This window comes from Palaemon carinicauda, chromosome 38 (genome assembly GCF_036898095.1).
Source record: "Palaemon carinicauda isolate YSFRI2023 chromosome 38, ASM3689809v2, whole genome shotgun sequence".
Classification (NCBI taxonomy): Eukaryota; Metazoa; Arthropoda; class Malacostraca; order Decapoda; family Palaemonidae; genus Palaemon; species Palaemon carinicauda.
In genome coordinates, this window is record NC_090762.1 from 34,755,081 (window position 1) to 34,769,544 (window position 14,464).

General features: G+C 33.3%; 1 long non-coding RNA gene across 1 annotated transcript in view; it reads left to right on the forward strand.

Annotated features, from left to right (window-relative positions):
* LOC137630138 (uncharacterized) overlaps positions 1-13,072 on the forward strand; it is a 30,630-nt gene extending 17,558 nt beyond the window's left edge. The window contains exons 3-6 of the long non-coding RNA XR_011041670.1: positions 186-366; positions 8,803-8,891; positions 9,139-9,262; positions 12,933-13,072. This is a non-coding gene — a long non-coding RNA (uncharacterized lncRNA). The remainder of the gene's footprint in view (positions 1-185; positions 367-8,802; positions 8,892-9,138; positions 9,263-12,932) is intronic.
* The last annotated feature ends 1,392 nt before the right edge of the window (positions 13,073-14,464 follow it).

Here is a 14,464-nt window from a genome sequence, read left to right on the forward strand (position 1 = left end):
TAAATAGCTAAAGGTTTGTATCGTTAGGAAAAATACAAATTACCTCAGAATTTGTCATTTTTTTAAAAATTATAATACACAGTAAATTTTTAGATACTACTGTTCTATTCACTACTACCAGATTATAAGTTTTCTTAAATCTGTTTTCTGATTTAAAGTGTTGAGTAATTTGTTTATTCTTTCAGGAAAATAGTTTATCCTGAAAGCTGTATCTGACCACAAAACTACGCTTCCTAGAACTGGACACTAAAGGAATGCTAACCTCAGTAACTGGAGACTTCCAAGTAGGACGCTATTATCACAAGTGATGGAAAACGGCAGGCCAGATGGAACACTACTGGCCAGATGGAACACTACAGGCTGGAGGCAAGTGATTGCAGTTCAAGATATATTTTCTTGTATTACTACAGAGTAAAAGATGCTTCATCGGAACAGAGGGGAAGACCTAAGGCTATAGTTTGAGTTTTAGCATTTAACTTTGTAACTATAATAAATTCAATTTCTTAATGTAATTTTACACTAAAGATAGTCACTTTTGTTACTGGAATCTGAAATGTTTCGTTTTTTTTTCAATTCAATGAATTAATAGTTTGTTCTGGTAAAATTTCGACGAAATACGATGGGATTATATTAAATGTCAGGTTAAACATGATCGATAATTGTATATAAAGGTTTTCACCGCTGAATGTTGCTGGAATTAATTTAATCTAGATATTTGCACAATAGGAATGTTTAAAGGAAAACTTAGGAAACAAATTGTTTTATCTAATTTTGCTAACTTATCAATGGCATTGGTTTGATTCAATTCAATGCGATCCGCTTTTATACTCGTTGAAAGAGCTATTGCAAATAAATTGCAAATAAATAACTACCCAGAAATTGTTTTGATACTCCTAAGCGAAAGTTTTGCAAATAAATTATTGTAACACCCAGGTAGTGTGTTTGATACTCCTAATGGAAAATTTTAATTGAAAATTTTGATTATCCTGCAGAAGCTAAGTTTTACGTTTAGGGGTATGTCCATTAGGCATATTCTTGATTCTAAAAACAGTTCCTTCCTTTACCGAGCCAGTGTTTTTCCTGGCATTTCAAAGAGAATTGTAAAATATAAAGCTCGCACCAGATAATTTTTTCAATAATTAAAATCAGTTCGGTTATACATTTTTTTCTGATTATCTTTAAAGACAGAATAAGTCCGTTTATTTAAGAGCTAAACACATTTTCCAGAAGCAATATATCTTAAAAGTTTATCTTGGAGCAAAGTACCTTGATGTTCAATGCCAAATTTTTAAACATTGAATTGGTACATTCTTTAGCTATGTCACAATTAGAGATAATGAAAGAAATGATAATCATGGGAGAAAGTAGCTGCAGATTTGGCTTCGGTAACTGATATCAGGTTCCAGCTTTGCCACTGTTCAGATGAAGCAAATTTTAAAGAATTGTTTCGATTTGATTTCAGAGATCTGGTTCCTTGAGAACTTCTATTTTCTCGATCAGAGGTCTTGTATAAATATTGAAAAATCTGAGATATTTAATCTTTACTGGAGGATTATTACTTTCATAAGGCAAAACTAGCATAGTAATTAATGTTAGGAAGATGAAGTTCAGGAAAATTGTAAGCGAATGTACGGCAAGAACGTTCGTCAAATGCTTAAATATTGTAGTATTACATGTAGGCCTATCCTCCTCCATGGTGGTGCTGTTCCATATTCTTATACAAACTCGTAATTTTCACTTATTTAACCTAGTTGACCCCTTCTTTTTGTTGCACCTAGGCCTAGCACATCATATTGCCCATCTTCATAGATAAGTATTCCCAAAATCAAAACTAAAATTTTCTATCATTCTGTTTAATCCACTTACACATTTGTACTTAATGAAAATAGTTCTTAAATTTAGCAGTCAGTCAGAACTTGGAAAATAATGGAGAAAAAAATCTAGCCTTTCAATCTACTTGTTACAGCCTTTCAACTTGACCCCCGTTCTCTCTCTCTCTCTCTCTCTCTCTCTCTCTCTCTCTCTCTCTCTCTCTCTCTCTCTCTCTCTCTCTCTGTCTCTCTCATGCAACAGTTCAACATCAATCATGATAAGCCTCGGTGCTGAGATTCTTAGTTTTCATAGAATCCGTTAATGGACATATACTTACTTTTTACTTTACTGACACAGGTCCTTGGCATTCATGTTATCTGTACATTCCAAGGCATTCAGAATTTCACACCGCTTGTTGCTTGTTTATTGTCAAATCCACATAAGCGAAACATTTAGAGAACTAAATGTTCGCGAAAGCCTTAATATCTTCATTCTTACGGAAATCTAGTGGAAGCTTGTTGTATAGTTTCGGGGCCCCATATTTGAAAGCTCTAGAACCTACAGTAGACATATGGTGTCTTGGTTCCAATAATTTGAAACCATCATTTATTTCTATCATTTTGATTAGGAAACTTCATTTACGTTATCACTTAAATTAGTGAACTTTATTTACTTTTCACATTGATTAGGAAACCTCATTTACTTTTTACTACTACTACTACTACTACTACTACTACTACTACTACTACTACTACTACTACTACTATTACTACTACTACTACTACTACCCCAGGTAGAAAAGCAAGGTCCTATAAGCCCAAATGCTCCAACAGGGAAAAGTAGCCCAGTGAGGAAAGGATATAAGGAAATAAACTGAGAAAGTGATAATTTTAAATAAAATAGAAAAGCAAGGTCCTATAAGCCCAAATGCTCCAACAGGGAAAAGTAGCCCAGTGAGGAAAGGATATAAGGAAATAAACTGAGAAATAATGATAATTTTAAATAAAATATTTTAAAAACTGTACCAACAGAACAGATATTTCATATATAAACTATGAAAAGACTCATGTTAGCCTGTTCAACATAAAAACATTTGTTGCAAGTTTGAACTTTTGAAGCTTTCAGACTCGACTACCCGATTAGGAAGATCATTCCACTACTTGGTCGCAGCTTGAATAAAACTTCTAGAATATTGTGTAGTATTGAGCCTCATGATGGAGAGGGCCTGACTATTAGAATTAACTGCATACTTAGTATTACGTACAGGATGGAACTGTCCAGGAAGATCTAAATGTAAAGGATGGTCAGAATTATAAAAAATCTTATGCAACATGCATAATGAATTAATTGAACGACGGTGCCAAAGGTTAATATCTAGATCAGGAATAAGAAATTTAATAAACCGTAAGTTCCTGTCCAACAAATTAAGTTGATAATCAACAGCTAAAGTCCAGACAGGAGAACGAACAATACTCTAAAGGTGAAATGAAAGAATTAACACTACTTTAGAATAGATTGATCACCGAAAATCTTGAAAGACTTTCTCAATAAGCCAATTTTTTTGTGCAATAGAAGACACACCTAAAATATTAAGTCATTCAGAGTTAAAGAAACATTAACTATGTCGAGAGCTCTTTGTTGAGGAGCCACTCTCCTTGACCTACTTATAATCATACTTGAGTTTTGTTAAGATTCAGCTTCATGTCCCATAATTTGCACCATGCACTAATTTTAGCTAGAGCTCTATTAAGGTATTCAGAACCCCGATCTACATTCAGGAGGTGGAAGTAATGCAGCGTGTGTAGCATCATCTGCATATAAATGTGTATATAGTATGAAAAGTAATAGGCCAAGAACACTACCCTGAGGAACACCATCAAAAATTTATTGTAATCTATTACTTAAAATTTCAATAATAATGCTAAGAAACGACCCAACCACTCTCAGCTGTTTTGAGTTTAAAATAAAGGTCCTTATGATTAACACGGTCAAACTCAAAGGTAACTCTAAAATCAAGGCCCATCATACGAACTTCCTAACCACAATTAAGGGATTTCTGTACAGCCTTATAAATTGTAAGAAGGGCATCACATGCTCCAAGGTTTTTACCGAAACCAAATTGCAATATTAAGATGTTTTGCCAAAAGACGTACAAAAACTTGATATGGAAGTTATGGAAACGGGGCAGTAATCAGTTGGACTTGAGCTACCACAAACACATGTTCATAGTGCAGTAACATTACCAATTCTCCAACAAGTGTTAAAAGCTCTCCTTGCAAAATTGCACAAAATAACACAACTTTGGAGCTAAGAAATCTGCAGTCTTTATAAAAGAAAGAAAAATACCGTTTGGGTCTCCACCTCCATAAGCATCAAAGTCCATCAAGAGGTTTAATTTCACGAGATCTAAAAGTTAAACTAGTTAATTTAGCCTCTGGAAAACAGGAATGAGGGGAAAATACCATTTGGGTCTACACCTCCACAAGCATCAAGGTCCATCAAGATTTATTTCACGAGATCGAAAAGCTAACTGGTTAGTTTAGCCTCTGAACACGTCAGCCTAAAGTGTTGCCTTTTCCTTTGGACAGCGAGTGCAAGAACCATCTGGTTTAAGTAAAGGAGGAATTGTTGCATCTACACCAAAGAGTGCAGATTTAAGGATAGTCACCACTTATGTTCCTGGTGTGTACCAGAAAGGGTCTCTCTTATAGTTGAATTGTAGTCCTTTTCAGTTGGACCATAAACTTTGAGGGGAAGCTTCAAGCTGAGTATGGTTATTCCAAGTCAAATGTGATGTTACCCATCCAAAGATGATAGGCCACCTGCTTCTTCAAATAAGACTATACAATCTTCATTGAACTATGTTTGTCCTTCACTCGGTATCTAAGCACACGAGAAGGGATAAGCCTATCAATTATGTTGACTAGATTCTCATTCAAAGGGCTAACAAGATCAACACTACTATACTATTGTGACCAATTCAAGCCCAAAAGATCACTCAAAATCTTGTTCAAGTCTGCTTGAGATTTCATATAAATAAAACATGCCTATGATACACCAGGACAGGCTGGTCAGTCTTCACTACTAATGAAATCAAGGCATGATCAGATGTCCCAACTAGAGAACCAACCAACCTTGTTATAATGCCAGGGGGTTAGTGTATACGAGGTTCAAGCAATTATCCGACCTGTGAGTAGCTTCTCTCATTATTTGCTTACAGTCTGATTCAGAGGCAAAGTCTCAAGCTCTTAAACCATGGCGATCGGTAGAAGAAACAGAATTTAACCACTCCCTAAGGTGAACGTTAAAATCATCAACTAAGGCAGTCAAAGATAGTTATCCAAGTCAGTATTCCGGTAGCTCGAACACAAATAGAATTTGTTGCGCCTGCCACTAACATTTATTAGCCAAATCTGATGACATCTACATACATAGCAGGACTTATGACAAGCAGGGTACTCCGTCCTAATATATACCGACCTTTCCCTAGCCGTAGGAATGGCATCCCGTTTCAAAATTATTGGCTACCAAAACAGTTATGAGCTCAAATGCGTGCCTCATATCAGAAACCAAAGAGTCTGACCACAAAAGAATATCATGCCATATGGACGCAAGTGTAACGTATTGAATATTTTCATGGAGACCACGAATATTGCCATACAGTAGACGACATTGACGAAATCCTGGATTTCGCTGTCTCCAGACAACATAATATTCAAAGATAATGAAAAAGATCCCTCATACTTAAAAACTAAATTAATAAGGATGGTGATAAAAACAAAATGTACAGAAATACAAATAGAGTGAATAATCAAACCCATAGACTATTAAAGAAAGTAGGAAAAACAGGTCAACATAAAGGAGCCGATACACGATGCAAGGCTAAATACCCTCTAGGATAGCCCCTTCAACTGAAGGGAGGACGGTAAGGATGTTTTCAAATTGAAAAGAAACAGATAAGGAAAAAGCAACTTCTTGATAAACCACCAGGCATCCATGGCTCTTCTTTTTCATAACTCTGACCATCCTTTTCATTCAGATCTCCCTGGACAATTCTATCTTATTCGTAATACTAGGCATGCAGTTAATTCTAATAGCCAGGCCTTCTCCATCATGAGGCTCAATACTACACAGTATTCCAGAAGTTTTATTCCAGCTGTTGCCAAGTTGTGGAATGATCTTCCTAATCGGGTAGTTGAATCAGTAGAACTTCAAAAGTTCAAAGTTGGAGCAAATGTTTTTATGTTGACCAGGCTGACAGGAGTCGTCTTTTTATGGCTTATGTATGACATATCTGTTTTTGATGTTGTTAATAGTTTACATAGGACATAACTGTTTTGACGTTGTTACTGTTTTTAGAATGATTTACTGTTAATTTATTCTCATCGTTTATTTATTTCCTTATTTCCGTTCCTTACTGGCCTATTGGAGCCCTTGGGCTTATAACATCTTGCTTTTCCTACTAGGGTTTTAGCTTGACTAGTAATAATAATAATAACAATAATAATAACACATTTCAATAAAAAAAAGAGGAAATCTCATTTTCTTGTACAGTATGACTTGGATTAGGAAATTCCATTTACTCATCACATTGATTAGGAAACCTTATTTGCTTTTATCATTTTGATTAGAAAACCTCATTTACTTTTATCACCCAGATTATGAAATCTCATTTACTCTTACCACTATGATTAGGAAACTTTATTTAGTTATACTGTATGGCTTTGATTAGGTAACCTAATTTACTTTTATCACTTTGATTAGGAAACTTTATTTACTTTTATCACGAAAATTTATTTACTTTTATCACTTTGAATGGGAAACCTCATTTACTTTATCTCTTTGATTATGAAAACATATTTACTTTTATCACTTTGATTACGAAACCTCAATTACTTTTACCACTTTGATTAAGAAACATCATTCATTTGTGCAGTATGACTTTGATTATGAAACCTCATTTACTTTTATCACTTCTATTGGGAAATCTTGTTTACTGTTATTGCTTTGATTGGGAAACCTCATTTACTTTTGTCACTTTGATTGGGAAATCCCGTTTATTGTTTTTACTTTGATTAGGAAACTTAATTTACTTGTACAGTATAACTAAGATTTTTATCAATCCAGACAGAGATGTATGAATAAAAAGCGATATGTTTTACAAGAATTTAATTCTGTAAATTCTTTGAATTTTACAATGACCTTGATATTTTATAGCATTTTAAATTCTACAATGACCAATGATATTATAGCATTTTGAAATCTACATTGATCTATGATATTTTGTAACATTTTAAATTCTACAATAACTTGTATTTCATAGCATTTTAAGTTCTACAATGACCTATGGTATCTTATAGCGTTTTTTAAAATTCTACATTAACCTATGATATCTTATAGCATTTTTCTTAAATTCTACAATTACCTATTATATTTTATAGCCTTTTTTAAATTCTACAATGAACTATGATATTTTAAAGCACCTTTTAAATTCTACAGTGACCTCTTGATATTTTCTAGCACTTTTTTAAAATTTTACAATGACCTATGATATTTTCTAGTACTTTTTTAAATTATATAATGACCTATGATATTTTATAGCATATTTTTAAATTATATAATGACCTATGATATTTTATGGCATATTTTTAAATTATATAATGACCTATGATATTTTATAGCATTTTTAAAAAATTCTACAATGACCTATGATATTCTATGGCCTTTTTTTAAAATCTACAATGACCTATGATATTTTATAGCACTTTATTAAATTCTACAATGACCTATATTTTATAGTAATTTATCAAATTCTACAATGACCTATGATATTTTATAGCACTTTATTAAATTCTACAATGACCTATGATATTTTATAGCACTTTATTAAATTCTTCAATGACCTATGATATTTTATAGCACTTTATTAAATTCTTCAATGACCTATGATATTTTATAGCACTTTATTAAATTCTACAATGACCTATGATATTTTATAGCACTTTACGAAATTCTACAATGACCTATATTTTATAGCATTTTAAATTCTACTATGACCTATATTTCATTGCACTTTTTTAATTTTACAATGACCTATGATATTTTAAAGCATATTTTTAAATTCTATATTGACCTATGATATTTTATAGTAATTTATCAAATTCTACAATGACCTATGATATTTTATAGCACTATTAAATTCTACAATGACCTATGATATTTTATAGCTCTTAATTAAATTCTACAATGACCTATGATATTTTATAGCACTTTATTAAATTCTACGATGACCTATGATATTTTATAGCTCTTAATTAAATTCTACAATGACCTATGATATTTTATAGCACTTTACTAAATTCTACAATGACCTATGATATTTTATAGCATTTTAAAATCCACAGTGACCTATATTTCATTGTACTTTTTGAATTTTACAATGACCTATGATATTTTATAGCATATTTTTAAATTCTATAATGACCTATGATATTTTATGGCATTTAAAAAATTCTACGATGACATGATATTTTATAGCCTTTTTCTACAAAGTCAATAAACATTCTGAAGTCTTTCCTGTAGGGTTTATGAACAATAGGTAATCGCAGTTATTGATTTGTTTCTTAAAAAGTTGAATTTATAAATGAAAAATCTCTAATTTGAAAAAATTGTCAAAAAAAGGTCTTGTCTTATTTTTTATTTATTTATTTTTTTTTTTCAGCGTAGGGTTAAGTTTGTGTACTATGGCCTACATTTATCACTTGGGGGAAAATATTTTTGCCTATCATTTTAGAAGAAAATTTCTTTATAAAGGACAGGTTACCTAGATTATTTTCTGATTGTTATGCCATGTTCTTTAAGATATGAATTTTTTTTAGCTACAGTAAATGGAGTTAAGGGTACGCCAACAGCAAAGTATTTTGTGTTTATTGAGGGAGGTTTATGTTAAAAACTGCGTAGGTGGCTACTAATTCACTCAAATCATTACAGGAAATGTGGCAGAAAGTGACGAAAGGATGAGAGACAAACAGTGGTGAAGCAAAGCTTTGAACCATTAGAGATTAATATCCTTCTTCATAGTAAGATTATTTATTTATTTCTGGAAGTTTCAGATATCAAGTATTTTTTTTTCTTAAACATTTAAATTTATATTAAAAAGAAATTAACAATTTTATCCATTTGTCTTGAATTATTCTTCTCAGAAAGGGAAATAATTTCTTTCGATTACTCGAGAAACTGAATTTATAGTTTTTAATATGTTCAGCTGAGGTAGATGTTAAATAGCATACTATTACCTAAATCCTCAATAATTCTTATTATTTTCAGATGTAAATGATGAACAGTCATGGCAAGCACAAATGATGATCCTGAAGGAAATATGCTGCGCTGAATAAAACGACTTAAATCGACCTACGCGAAGAGGAAAGTTTTAGAAAATATGAGTGTTCAGGTAATGTCAGAACGAAGAACTTGATATATTCTTCTTCTTCTGGATTTTTTTCTTCCTCTTGAAGCTTTCACACTACTTGCTGCTACTGTTCTTGTTACTATACTACTATTCTTATTTAAAATTTTTGTTTTGCTTCAACCCCTCAAGTGCTCTTTTCTTGCCGCTGGTAAACTTTTTTTTTTGCTACAACTTCTGTTCCTCTTATTCTGTCTAATTGCTAGTACTGTTTCTATGATAACTAGAATTTCCACAGCTCTTAATCTCTGCATAGTTTCAACAGCTCTTAATCTCTGCATAGTTTCAACAGCTCTTAATCTCTCTCTAGTTTCAACAGCTCTTAATCTCTGCATAGTTTCAACAGCTCTTAATCTCTCTTTAGTTTCAACAGCTCTTAATCTCTATGCATAGTTTCAACAGCTCTTAATCTCTGCATAGTTTCAACAGCTCTTAATCTCTGCATAGTTTCAACAGCTCTTAATCTCTGCATAGTTTCAACAGCTCTTAATCTTTCATAGTTTCAACAGCTCTTAATCTCTGTATAGTTTCAACAGCTCTTAATCTCTGTATAGTTTCAACAGCTCTTAATCTCTGTATAGTTTCAACAGCTCTTAATCTCTGTATAGTTTCAACAGCTCCTCATCTCTGTATAGTTTTAACAGCTCTTAATCTCTGTATAGTTTCAACAGCTCTTAATATCTCTGTACAGTTTCCACAGCTCTTAATATCTCTGTACAGTTTCCACAGCTCTTACAGCTCTTAATATCTCTGTACAGTTTCCACAGCTCTTAATATCTCTGTACAGTTTCCACAGCTCTTTATATCTCTGTACAGTTTCCACAGCTCTTAATATCTCTGTACAGTTTCCACAGCTCTTAATATCTCTGTACAGTTTCCACAGCTCTTAATATCTCTGTACAGTTTCCACAGCTCTTAATATCTCTGTACAGTTTCCACAGCTCTTAATCTGTCTACAATTACTACAGCTCTTATTCTATCTACCATTTCCACTAATACACTTATTCTGACAACAATTAGCACTGCTACTCTTATGCTGGCTGCAATTTCCACAGCTCTTTCTGTAAATAATTTTTGCTGCTACTCTAGCTATAATTTGCGCTTCTACTGATATTCTTAACTACAATTTGCACTGCTACTCATACTCTGGCTAATATTTCGGCTGTTACACTTTTTCTAGCTACAATTTCACAGCTCTTATTCTGTACATAATTTTTAGTGCTGCTCTTATACTCGCTACACTACTCCTGCTATTATTGTTTAAAATTTCTGCTCCTGCTATTATTTTAGAGCCTATTGCCGCTGCTGCTATCATTTTTGGTACTATTGCCGCTGCTGCTATTATCTTAGGTAATATTGCCGCTGCTGCTGCTATTTTAGGTAATATTGCCACTGCTGCTGCTATTTTAGGTAATATTGCCACTGCTGCTGCTATTTTAGGCACTATTGCCACTGCTGCTATTATTTTAGGTACTATTGCCACTGTTTCTATTATTTTGGTTACTATTGCCACTGCTGCTATTATTTTAGGTACGATTGCCACTGTTTCTATTATTTTGATTACTATTGCCACTGCTGCTATTATTTTAGGTACTATTGCCACTGTTTCTATTATTTTGATAACTATTGCCACTGCTGCTGCTATTCTAAGTATAGTCGCTGCTGCTGCTATTTGAAGTACTATAGCCACTGCTTCTAATATTTGAAGTACTATAGCCACTGCTTCTAATATTTCAAGTACTATTGCCACTGCTGCTAATATTTTAAACACAATTGCCACTGTTTCTATTACTTCAAATACTATTGCTACTACTGCTATTATTTAAAGTAATATTGCCATTGCTGTTAATATTTTAGGTACTATTTCCACGGCTGGTATTATTTTAGCTACAATATCTGCTGCTATTTTTGTTCTGACTACAAATTCATCTGTTACCCTTATGCTGACTGCAATTTCCATTCCGCTTATTCTGAATAAAATTTCTGCTGCTGCTCTTTGTCTGGCTACAGTTTCTGCTGCTACTCTTATTGTAGCTATTTACACAGCTCTTATTCTGTCTACATTTACTGGCGCGGCTTTATTTCAGACTGCATTTTCAACTGTTACACTTAAAACTGATTAAAATTTCCGTTGCTACTCTTATTCTGTCTACAATTTCTGCTGCCACTGCTATTACTGTCTACAATTTTTGCTGCTACTGCTATTACTGTCTACAATTTTTGCTGCTACTGCTATTACTGTCTACAATTTTTGCTGCTACTGCTATTACTGTCTACAATTTTTGCTGCTACTGCTATTACTGTCTACAATTTTTGCTGCTACTGCTATTACTGTCTACAATTTCTGCTGCTACTGCTATTACTGTCTACAATTTCTGCTGCTACTGCTATTACTGTCTACAATTTCTGCTGCTACTGCTATTCTGTCTACAATTTCTGCTGCCACTGCTATTATTATGGCTAGTGTTTCCTCTGCTACGTTCTTTCTAACAATTTACACTGCTACTCTTATTCTGTCTACAATATCTGGCGCTACTCTTATGTTGTCTAAAATTTCTGGAGCTGCTATTATTTTGTCTACAATTTCTGCTGCTACTCGTATTTTGTCCACAATTCTGCTGCTACTCTTATTCTGTCTACAATATCTGGCGCTACTCTTATTCTGTCTACAATTTCTGGAGCTACTCTTATTTTGTCTTCAACTTCTGCTGCTGCTCTTATTTTGTCTACAATTTTGTCTTCAACTTCTGCTGCTGCTCTTATTTTGTCTACAATTTTGCTGCTACTCTTATTTCGTCTACAATTTTGCTGCTACTCTTATTGTCAACAATTTATGGTGCCATTGTTACTCTGTCTACAATTTATGCTGCTACTTTTATTCAATCTACAATTTATGCTGCTACTTTTATTCTGGCTAGTATTTCCTCTGCTACTCTCTTTCTGACAACAATTTGCGCTGCTACTCTTATTCTGTCTACAGTTTCTGGAGCTATTCTTATTTCGTCTACAATATCTATCTGCTGCTACTTTTATTTCGTCTACAATATCTATCTGCTGCTACTCTTATTTTGTCTACAATTCTGCTGTTACTCTTCTTTTGTCTACATATTCTGCTGTTACTCTTCTTTTGTCTACATATTCTGCTGTTACTCTTATTCTATCTACAATTTATGCTGCTACTCTTATTCTGGCTAGTATTTGATCTGCTACTCTTTCGACAAACAATTTGCACTGCTATTTTTATTCTGTCTAAAGTTTCTGCTGCCACTGTTATGCTGTCTACAATTTCTGCTGCCACTTATGTTGTCTACAAATTTCTGCTGCTACTCTTTGTCTACAATTTGTTTACTTGTATTATGTTGACAATTTCTGCTGCTACTCTTATTTTAGTTAGAATTTGCACTGCTACTCTTACTGTCTACCAATTTCTGCTGCTACCATTATTCTGTCTACAGTTTCTGCTTCTACTTTTTTTTTGTCAATTTTCTGCTGCTACTCCTCTTATTCTGTCTTTAATTACTCTATTTACTTGAAGTTGCGGCTGGCCTAATAATTTCACTGCTGCTTATCTCCCCTAATATACAAACGTATTAGTTTCATTTGTATATAAATTTTTCGAAACGTAAGTAATTGACGTTGTCAGTTTTTATTACAGGTGGAGTGAAGAAGAGACAAGAGGATAGCCGTGCGACATGATACTACACAGATGGAGTGAACAGGAGACACAAGAGGATCGTCGTGTGACGTGATACTAAAATTGAGCTGGTCATCCAGGGCTGAAAAACTATATTTCTGGACGTACAACATTTTTAATTTTTTTTTTTTTTTTTTTTTTTTTGGAAATTTTGAAGTTATCCTGTTTAAGGTTTTGAAGTTATCCTGTTTAAGGTTATTGTGTAAACTTAAAGATATGCAGATAATAAACACTAAAATGTGTATATATGGTGGGTCAGATAATAAACACTAAAATGTGTATACTGTATATGGTGGTTTATTTACCAATATCATTTTTGTGAACAAGAGGTGTAATGAGAACACAAACCAAGAGTTGCCAGATGGCTAAAATTGTAGGGTATTCTATAATATTTTTGAAGCACCCAGGAGAGGGGGCTATTGGCACAGGTGGTGAACATTTAATATCCATCTCCTAGACCGGCCAGAGAAGGCATTGGCCCGCACGCTCCTGTCACACGCATCTACTCCATTTTCTGTGGATTCTAGAAGAAGAGGTTCAATTAGAAATAAAGAAAAGGAGAATTATTACATGTATCAGTTATCAGGATAGCGACTGAAAAGACACACGCATGAAAAAAATTCGAAATTGAGATATACAAGGATGAAGACAAATACCTGAAATAAAGGGCACAGACAGACGAATAAAATTCAGAACAATGAACTGACAATTATATTATTGAATAAAGGGTTATTAGGGAAAACATAATTATTGAATAAAGGGTTATAAGATATTGAGGCGAAATAACTGATGTAAGGGAGGGAGAGAGAGCAACAAACATTAAAGCAATTAGGTTAAAACAAAGAACAAGGGGGGAGAGAGAGAGCTTAGAGAAGGTTTGAGTTATTGTTTATAGATATAACTACTTAGGTGGGATTATGAAGAAAGGTAACAAAAGAATATTAAAACCAGATACATGCATGTAACCAATGGTATACGGAAGCTTTGAGAAGAAATAGCGATATTGTACAGGGGACAGAACAATGTTAAATGTCAAGTAGAGATGGATATGAGTGGGCTTATTGCAAATGGATATTGAATAGACAAATTTATGAAAGGTACACATCAGGGAATACTGATATAAAGGAACTCGCAGGTCAAGCCAGATATAATGCAAGTACGGGATAGTATATGTAAGCGGAGCAAGAGAGGAGCAGGGTATACAGTTGCTATGAGGAGTCAGTAGATAGAAGGTAGTGAGGCATTTAAGACAAGTGAACCAACTATAAAATTTAATATATTAGACAATCGCTCTTGTAAACCAGTATATAAAAAAGGTATGATAACGGATATGGAAAAAAAAAAATGCCATTTTTATCGATGGTGACAAACCTGAATTTTAATATAGGGATTGATTGAGTGATTGATTTAAGTTTTCAGGCATCCTGACATCCAAGGTCATTGACGCAGATACTTTATTTTATATAAAAAATAATAGAAGATTCAATTCAAAC